Source organism: Schistocerca serialis, chromosome 5 (assembly GCF_023864345.2).
Source record: "Schistocerca serialis cubense isolate TAMUIC-IGC-003099 chromosome 5, iqSchSeri2.2, whole genome shotgun sequence".
Classification (NCBI taxonomy): domain Eukaryota; kingdom Metazoa; phylum Arthropoda; class Insecta; order Orthoptera; family Acrididae; genus Schistocerca; species Schistocerca serialis.
This window is the reverse complement of record NC_064642.1, coordinates 400,959,694-400,969,976: the sequence shown is the minus strand read 5'-3', so window position 1 is coordinate 400,969,976 and position 10,283 is coordinate 400,959,694.

Here is a 10,283-nt window from a genome sequence, read left to right as displayed (position 1 = left end):
AAGACGGCCTAACGGTGTGCGGGACCGTAGCTCAGCTTCATGGAGACGGTTGCGAATGGTCCTCGCCGATACCCCAGGAGCAACAGTGTCCCTAATTTGCTGGGAAGTGGCGGTGCGGTCCCCTACGGCACTGCGTAGGATCCTACGGTCTTGGCGTGCATCCGTGCGTCGCTGCGGTCTGGTCCCAGGTCGACGGGCACGTGCACCTTCCGCCGACCACTGGCGACAACATCGATGTACTGTGGAGACCTCACGCCCCACGTGTTGAGCAATTCGGCGGTACGTCCACCCGGCCTCCCGCATGCCCACTATACGCCCTCGCTCAAAGTCCGTCACCTGCACATACGGTTCACGTCCACGCTGTCGCGGCATGCTACCAGTGTTAAAGACTGCGATGGAGCTCCGTATGCCACGGCAAACTGGCTGACACTGACGGCGGCGGTGTACAAATGCTGCGCAGCTAGCGCCATTCGACGGCCAACACCGCGGTTCCTGGTGTGTCCGCTGTGCCGTGCGTGTAATCATTGCTTGTACAGCCCTCTCGCAGTGTCCGGAGCAAGTATGGCGGGTCTGACACACCGGTGAGAATGTGTTCTTTTTTCCATTTCCAGGAGTGTATTTGGTATCCAGCACAGAGAATTTGTCTCACGGTCTACCCCTATAAAATGTGGCTGTGACCCCAACAACTGAGCTGAAGCTAAGACATCTTCACTCAAAGATTTGACCAAAGCTGTAAGTTTGAGCAGCTATGCCAATTTGCCCTATGGGCTTCCCAAAGATTTAAGGATGTTATATTTCCATTATATTTCCATTCAGGAGAAGTCAAGTTCAAATTCCTGTTTGGCCACCCTCGTTTGGATTATCTGGAGTTACCTTGAATCAGCAGTATGGTCCCTTCAATAAGGTTGCAGCCGATTTCCTGCCCAACGTTACCTGTCTTGAGTTCATCCCCAAGACCTCTGTGTCATCAGGGTGTCCAAGGCTTGTTTTCCTCTTCTGTACTTCAAAATCAGAAATGATGGTGCTGTCAGCATATCAAATTCTGCAATATGTAATGCAGAGGCCAGTGTGTAGGTTACTGCCTTAACTAAATATGCAACTCACTGTGTGATTTATTCCTGTGCTGTTATCCCATGTTGCATCATATATATGCACCTTTGCTGCACTGTTAACATTTCAGACAAAAGGTTTAATCCAAACTAACAAAATTATTTTTCCCTTTATGTGTAATAAGAGGGCGGTGGTATCAGAGAGAAGCTCTGATTTTTGTGTATCAGTTGGCGGTTTCCATTATTACACGACACAATGACATTATTTATTTTTAAAACAGATTAGAGACAGCACAGGCAGAGTTAAAATGGCCTTTCAAGTTGAAGAAAATGTGGATGGATGTGACTTGCCACAAAGATTGTAGTCTCAACAAAAAGACTGCCGTAATGTTTTAGACGTTACTATTCTTTACTTGAAAGGACCGTTTCTGACGATGTGCTTATTTACACAGTTGTTTAAATATTAAAGAAATGTTACTATGAAAATCGTAAATGGTGTGGAGGAAACAGATTATCTACAGAGCAGCCACTTTGACTGTTGGTAACATTTTTAGCCAGGTGTTACAGCTGGCTGTATAATTGTAGTTTCACTTAATTAGATAAAGTTTTGACACTTTTCTGTTCAGTGGGTGATTATACTCTCTGTTAGGTTTTGATCAACTACAGTTTTATTTTTAGTAAATTTTAGTGGAGGACGAAACATTCACAGTAATCCAAACACTATCTCATGTTTTGAAATATTCTTACTTCAATGCAGTTATACAAAGTTGAAATTTAGTGTCATGTTCAAAATTTTGTGATACTGCTGTATTTATTTTACATCATTTCTTACAAGGGAACCTCCCCATCGCACCCCTCTCAGATTTAGTTATAAGTTGGCACAGTGGATAGACCTTGAAAAACTGAACACAGATCAATCGAGAAAACAGGAAGAAGTTGTGTGGAACTTCGAAAAAATAAGCAAAATATACAAACTGAGCAGTTCATGCGAAGATAGGCAACATCAATGATAATTTTAACTCAAGAGCGCCGTGGTCCCGTGGTTTGCGTGAGCAACTGCGGAACGAGAGGTCCTTGGTTCTAGTCTCCCCTCCAGCGAAAAGTTTTCATTTATTTTGGCAAAGTTATGATCTGTCCATTCGTTCATTGACGCCTCTGTTCACTGTAACAAGTTTAGTGTCTGTGTTTTGCGAGCGCACCGCAAAACCGTGCGATTAGTAGACGAGAGGACGTGCCTCTCCAATGGGAATCGAAAACATTTGATCGCAAAGTCACAGGTCAACCGATTCCTCCACAGGAAAACACGTCTGATATATTCTATGACACTGGTGACGGCATGTGCGTCACATGACAGGAATATGTTGTCGACCCACCTAACTTGTACACTTGGCGAATGGGTAAAAACATTCTTCTACGTTGCCCGATTTAGGTTTTCTTATGGATGTGATAATTACTCCCAAAAAAGTGATGAAAACATAAGAGTTTGTCACATAAACTGCAACAAATGAATCCAACAGTTTCGCAGTCGCTCACTTTTCCCCGTGCTCTGTCAAAACATATGTTTCAAATTTTTCCGTGTGTAGACCGTCAAATCCTGCCTATGTCCAAGCAAATCTGAACATGTCCTGGAATTTTGGAGAGCGAAGTTGATTATGTGTGAGTGCCTGATCGTTGATAATTGCCTGAAAATAAAAAATTAAACTTTTCGCTCGAAGGGAGACGTGAACCTAGGACCTCTCGTTCCGCAGCTGCTCACAGTAACCACGGGACCACGGCGCTCCTGAGTTCAATTTATCGTTGATGTTGCATATCTTGCACATCGACTACTCGGTTTGTATATTTTGCTTATTTTTTCATAGTTCCACACAACTTCTTCCTGTTTTCTCGATTGATCTGTGTTCAGTTTTTCAAGGCCTATCCACTGTGCCAACTTATAACTAAATCTGAGGGGGGTGCGATGGGGAGGTTCCCTTGTTAGCAGGTCTTCGTCGTTCACGAACCATCGCTGGACAGACTGTGTCGAAGTTACGATCAAGTGATTTACAATATAATGAATTACAGAATAACATCTAAACTTTATACAGGTAATGTATATAGACTAAGTCATGTTCACTGTGTCCATTTGCTTTCCTCACAGTCAAATAGTTCTTGGACCAAGTATAGTGGGCATTGTTTTAGGCCTTCAGCAATTTGTTTCTTGAAGTTGTCCAGTGGCAGGGTCTGCAATACAACAGGTAGTTTGTTGAACATCCTCAAAGCGATCCCCCGAAAACTGTCTCTTGTTTTGGACAGTCAGCGGGTTGGTAGATTTATTCTTCTTTGCTGTGGGTATTATGTTTATTGATGTTATGCCTCTAGCTGTAGGTGTCTAGGTTTTCCCTTCTGTGGATGAGGCATAATAATACATAGTGGTTATAAACAGTCATTATTCCCAATGTTCTGAATAACAGTTTGCAGTGTTCCTGGCCACTGCTCGATGTAATAATTCTTATTGCCTTCTTTTGCAGTAGCAGCACATCCTTGCAGCCTGCCGAATGACCCCATAGCTGTAACCCATACAAAATGTGGCTATGGAACAAAGCATAGTAGACAGTTATCAGAAACTGGCCTATAATCACTTTTTTTTCTTCGTAGGAGATATATTACACGAGAAAGTTTCTTGCATACATGCACAGTGTGTCCATTCCATGAGAGTTTGTGGTCTATTGTGAAGCCTAACAGTTTCACAGATTCTATATGGTCAGAGTATGTGTTTTTTCTAAGGCTGCATGCCATACGCTGGGTTTTTTTCTTTGTTTACTTTCATCTTGTTGGCGATGAACCATTTTTTAGTGTTTTCGAACTGTACGTCAGACTTCATGACTGCTTGGGCAGAATTTTCCCCTTTGGCAATAAGAGTGGTGTCTCCGAAAATTGTAGTGTCCCACCAGCTTAATTTAGATCATTTACAAAAATGAGGAAGAGGAGTGGGGCTATGACCAAACCTTGTGGCACACCATGTTCTACCTTCTGTTCCTGGGATGTTGCTACTTGGATTGAAACAATTCGCCTTCTGTTTTCCAAGCTAGGGCTGTATCTCCCACACCATAGCATTTTAGTTTTTTGAGCAAGATCTTGTGAGGGTGCAGTCGAAAGCTTTGCTTAGATCACACAGCGTGAGTGTCACTAACTCTCTCTCCTCGAATGTCTGCATTACTTTTATTAATAAGTCTAATGCTGCAGTTGTACAAGACTTTCCCTTCCAGAACCCATGTTGTGCATCTTTGAAGAGATTGTTTTCTTCAAAACAAGTTAGGATCTGATCTTCCATGATGGATTAAATCACATTCGCTAGTATAGGAATGATTGACACTGGCCTAAAACGTGACACATTATCTGGGTTTCCTTTTTTGTCCTTGCAAGTTCCAAGAAATCTTGGAAAACTCTTGCAGATAGGCAGTTGTTTATAGCTGTTGCTAATGGCTGTGCTATTTCTCCAACAATTTTCTTTAGGACAGTACAGGACATCCCGTAGATATCTTGACTCTCCGAAGTTTTGTGAGATTTTACTATTTTCACTATGTCATTTGTATGTACTTTTTTTCATGTTTCAGATTTACTGTGAGTTTTATTTGGTAAGTAAACAGGGATCTATAACCGAGTCTGGGATTTCAGCAACAGTGTTTTCATCTCTAGTGGCTTTTGTACAATTTTAAAATTAGTGATTGTTCTCAGATAATATTGTATGTAATAGGTATAAGGACTGTCAATGGCGTCTATCTTATAAATGCCAGATGTAGTTGATCACTAGATTCATGTGCAGGTTGTAGCTTGAACAGACGCATAAGTTATTCTCATCCCTGTAACTTATTGAGAAGTAAGTAGTAGAACAAATAGGGATACTCACTCACCATATAGTGAAGATCTGCGTATGCTTGTCCTATGAAGAAGAATAACACAAGGAAATAAGCTGAGCTACATAGTTAATTACTTGTCTATGGACCTGTTCACTTCCCAATACTCTGATTGCGTGAGAGATGGTTATCATTACCACTCACGTTGTTTGTATTTTCTCCAAAGTTTTCTGATATATTAATGAGAAATAGGTTGGTTTTATAAAATTTCTTTGGTTTTAAAATCGTCCCCTAACAAGAGAACCTCATATTTGAAGGAGAAAACCACACTTGCAAGTCACCAGCCCCAGAAATTGACCCCATGCAAAAATTTGGGCCATTATTTGACAGTGTGCAATTAAGACTTTCTGAAAGTGTAGCTTTTAAAAATTTGCATGCACTGGTTGTGCGTCACTTGCTCCAGCCCACTGCAGCTACCTAATGTCCGAGTGTGAAATATTGTACAACAGAGAGACAATCAGAGCCCTCTTGCATTCAAGACGTTGAAGTTGAGGGGAAAGAAAGGGGAGGGGTGTTCTCTGCCCAACATATTTTGAAATCTTATTTGAAACACGTTGTTTTGTGTGAAAGAAGGTAAGTAAAATGAGTACTCAATTCCAAATCAAAATGAATAAACTGAAACAACTGAAAAAATATTATGAAATGAAGTTAATAATATTCAATTTACAATTTAATCATTCCGGTCATGTTGAAGAATATTGAAAATAGTGCCAGTTCTGCAAATGTGCTTCATCTAATAGTTTCATTTTTACATTCCAAAGAAAATAATGCACAACAGTGATAGTTACTACATAGCACCATGCTACTTCTTTAATGACACACTCATTCATTTACATTCCTTTTGTGAATCACAACATAAAAATGATCACAGTAAAGAGATACATGCCATCAGCCACAGGTTAGAAACCATACACTTTGACACATTGAATAAAGTGCATTTGCAATGTCAAAACAGAATTTCATTGGATGTTCAAAGTGTTCTGCCTGTTACTGAGTAGCAGGTTCGACACCAAGCATTCTGGAAGACTGGTCGAAATACCGGAGTACACAATTGCTTGTAAAGAATAGACTTCGTCAGAAGGATGTTACACTGGCCAAAGTTCACATTGACGTCCAGAAGTTGAACTGAACTGGTAAACCTGCTGACAGAATCCTTGAATCTGCAGAAGCTAAATACACCCAGTGATTGACAGTACATTGTTCGACCTGGGGACATTGGCAATACAGAAACTGCAGTGTCTTCTGCACCATGCTTTTCATACACTGACAAGATTTTGTGGTCAGAAAATGAGGCCAGAATTAAAACTATTCTGCTGTCATCTCATATAATTTAAGGGAACACCTCTTGTTGCCACATCTGTAAATGTTCCTTGTTGACTTTCCTGGAAGATGAGGCTACTGCAGTAATATGGTCTGCATAAGACAGACTTTGTTTAGTTCATGATCTGAATGTCCCATCAGCTCTTTTAAAATTACAAATAGAGGTTTTAGTAAATGTCTATCTGCACATACTGTTGGCGTTATTGTGTAGCTGTGTGTTGTCCCTGTCTTGGCAAGAGATCAAACTGATATGATTTCTAAATTAAACCCACTCTGATCCTTATTGCACACATCCTGTCTACTGATGATTCCCATAATAGCTCTGGTTTTAGTGACAAACTCTTCACATGCAGTAAGTAAAGCTGTCTCAGTACCGAGCGGTCCTGTGGTTTGGAGCCGAGTGGAAGGCTTAAACCAGAGGCTCAGACGATTCTGCGGAGATCTGGGGTGCAAATTTCTCGACCTCCGCTATCGGGTGGAAAAAGTAGGGTCCCCTTGAATAGGTCAGGCGTGCACTACACGCAGGAAGCGGCTACAAGGGTAGCGGAGTACGTGTGGAGTGCACATACGGGTTTTTTAGGTTAGATAATTCCCTCCCTAGGCCCGACAAGACGCCTCCTGAGACGCGGCAAGGTAGGAGTAGGCAAAATGCAACAGGGAATAACAATATTAATCTGCTAATAGTAAACTGCAGGAGCGTCTATAGAAAGGTCCCAGAACTGCTCTCATTAATAAACGGTCACAATGCCCACATAATACTAGGGACAGAAAGTTGGCTGAAACCTGGTGTAAACAGTAATGAAATTCTAAACTCAGATTGGAATGTATACCGCAGAGACAGTCTGGACAGTGAAGGGGGTGGCGTGTTTATAGCGATAAAAAGTGCAAAAGTATCGAAGGAAATTGACGGAGATCCGAAATGTGAAATAATTTGGGTGAAGGTCACGGTTAAAGCAGGCTCAGACATGGTAATTGGATGTCTCTGTAGGCCCCCTGGCTCAGCAGCTGTTGTGGCTGAGCACCTGAAGGATAATTTGGAAAATATTTCGAGTAGATTTCCCCACCATGTTATAGTTCTGGGTGGAGATTTTAATTTGCCGGATATAGACTGGGAGACTCAAATGTTCATAACGGGTGGCAGGGACAAAGAATCCAGTGAAATTTTTTTAATTGCTTTATCTGAAAACTACCTTGAGCAGTTAAACAGAGAACCGACTCGTGGCGATAACATATTAGACCTTCTGGTGACAAACAGACCCGAACTATTTGAAACAGTTAACGCAGAACGGGGAATCAGCGATCATAAAGCGGTTACTGCATCGATGATTTCAGCCGTAAATAGAAATATTAAAAAAGGTAGGAAGATTTTTCTGTTTAGCAAAAGTGACAAAGAAGATTTCAGAGTACCTGATGGCTCAACACAAAAGTTTTGTCTCGAGTACAGATAGTGTTGAGGATCAGTGGACAAAGTTCAAATCCATCGTACAATATGTGTTAGATGAGTATGTGCCAAGCAAGATCGTAAGAGATGGAAAAGAGCCACCGTGGTACAACAACCGAGTTAGAAAACTGCTGCGGAAGCTAAAGGAACTTCACAGCAAACATAAACATAGCCAAAACCTTGCAGGCAAACAAAAATTACGCAAAGCGAAATGTAGTGTGAGAAGGGCTAGGCGAGAGGCGTTCAATGAATTCGAAAGTAAAGTTCTATGTACCAACTTGGCAGAAAATCCTAAGAAATTTTGGTCTTATGTCAAAGCGGTAGGTGGATCAAAACAAAATGTCCAGACACTGTGACCAAAATGGTACTGAAACAGAGGATGACAGACTAAAGGCCGAAATACTAAATGTTTTTTTCCAAAGCTGTTTCACAGAGGAAGACTGCACTGTAGTTCCTTCTCTAGATTGTCACACAGATGACAAAATAGTAGATATTGAAATAGACGACAGAGGGATAGAGAAACAATTAAAATCGCTCGAGAGAGGACCTGCTGGACCTGATGGGATACCAGTTCGATTTTACACAGAGTACGCGAAGGAACTTGCCCCCCTTCATGCAGCGGTGTACCGTAGGTCTCTAGAAGAGCGTAGCGTTCCAAAGGATTGGAAAAGGGCACAGGTCATCCCCGTTTTCAAGAAGGGACGTCGAACAGATGTGCAGAACTATAGACCTATATCTCTAACGTCGATCAGTTGTAGAATTTTGGAACACGTATTATGTTCCAGTATAATGACTTTTCTGGAGACTAGAAATCTACTCTGCAGGAATCAGCATGGGTTTCGAAAAAGACGATCGTGTGAAACCCAGCTCGCGCTATTCGTCCACGAGACTCAGAGGGCCATAGACACGGGTTCACAGGTAGATGCCGTGTTTCTTGACTTCCGCAAGGCGTTCGATACAGTTCCCCACAGTCGTTTAATGAACAAAGTAAGAGCGTATGGACTATCAGACCAATTGTGTGATTGGATTGAAGAGTTTCTAGATAACAGAGCGCAGCATGTCATTCTCAATGGAGAGAAGTCTTCCGAAGTAAGAGAGATTTCGGGTGTGCTACAGGGGAGTGTCGTGGGACCGTTGCTGTTCGCAATATACATAAATGACTTTGTGGATGACATCGAAAGTTCACTGAGGCTTTTTGCGGATGATGCTGTGGTATATCGAGAGGTTGTAACAATGGAAAATTGTACTGAAATGCAGGAGGATCTGCAGCGAATTGATGCATGGTCCACGGAATGGCAATTGAATCTCATTGTAGACAAGTGTAATGTGCTGCGAATACATAGAAAGAAAGATCCCTTATCATTTAGCTACAATATAGCAGGTCAGCAACTGGAAGCAGTTAATTCCATAAATTATCTGGGAGTACGCTTTAGGAGTGATTTAAAATGGAATTATGATATAAAGTTGATCGTCGATGAAGCAGATGCCAGACCGAAATTCATTGGAAGAATCCTAAGGAAATGCAATCCGAAAACAAAGGAAGTAGGTTACAGTACGCTTGTTCGCCCACTGCTTGAGTACTGCTCAGCAGTGTGGGATCCGTACGAGATAGGGTTGATAGAAGAGATAGAGAAGATCCAACGGAGAGCAGCACGCTTCGTTACAGGATCATTTAGTAATCGCAAAAGCGTTACAGAGATAATAGATAAACTGCAGTGGAAGACTCTGCAGAAGAGACGCTCAGTAGCTCTGTACGGGCTTTTGTTGAAGTTTCGAGAACATACGTTCACCGAGGAGTCAAGCAGTATATTGCTCCCTCCTACGTATATCTCGCGAAGAGACCATGAGGATAAAATCAGAGAGATTAGAGCCCACACAGAGGCGTACTGACAATCCTTCCTTCCACGAACAATACGAGACTGGAATAGAAGGGAGAACCGATAGAGGTACTCAAGATACCCTCTGCCACACACTGTCAGGTGGCTTGCGGAGTATGGATGTAGATGTATTTATTTATCCTTTTTTTGTGACAATACCACTTTTTTTTCTTGTAAGTGTACACCCAAGCAGAAGAAACTTTAAACCTTTTAGCCCCACCTTCATTGCACATTGCAGCTTGAATGCCCCATTGCTCTACATTAACATCACGGATCATCATCTTTTTCCTGAATGTGTTGTTAAATTTATCTAGAGAAATTGTGTTGACCTTGGAGAACTTTTGTTGATGTGTACCCCAATTTGCAATGTATTCATTCCAGATGTACAGATCTCTTTTTTTGTTTTAATAATTTAATGCTCGTTTTGACAATCCTGAAAGACAATTTTCCTTTCTTTCCACTTTTCCAAAGGATGACAGCTCGTTTCATACACTCCTCTCTTATAGACTGAAGTAAAGTGGTATCCAGTGATATTACATCTTTAAAACAGGCTTTGTAATCATTTAGCTCCTCATTTTTACGTCCATGCTCCATTGTACCAATGAAGCTGTTTTATGAAAATGAATGTGGTGAAAGAGCAGTATCATTATCGTCACCTTCATGCTCTCCTAAGTAAGCAGTGAACATCAGTCCACTATTTTGC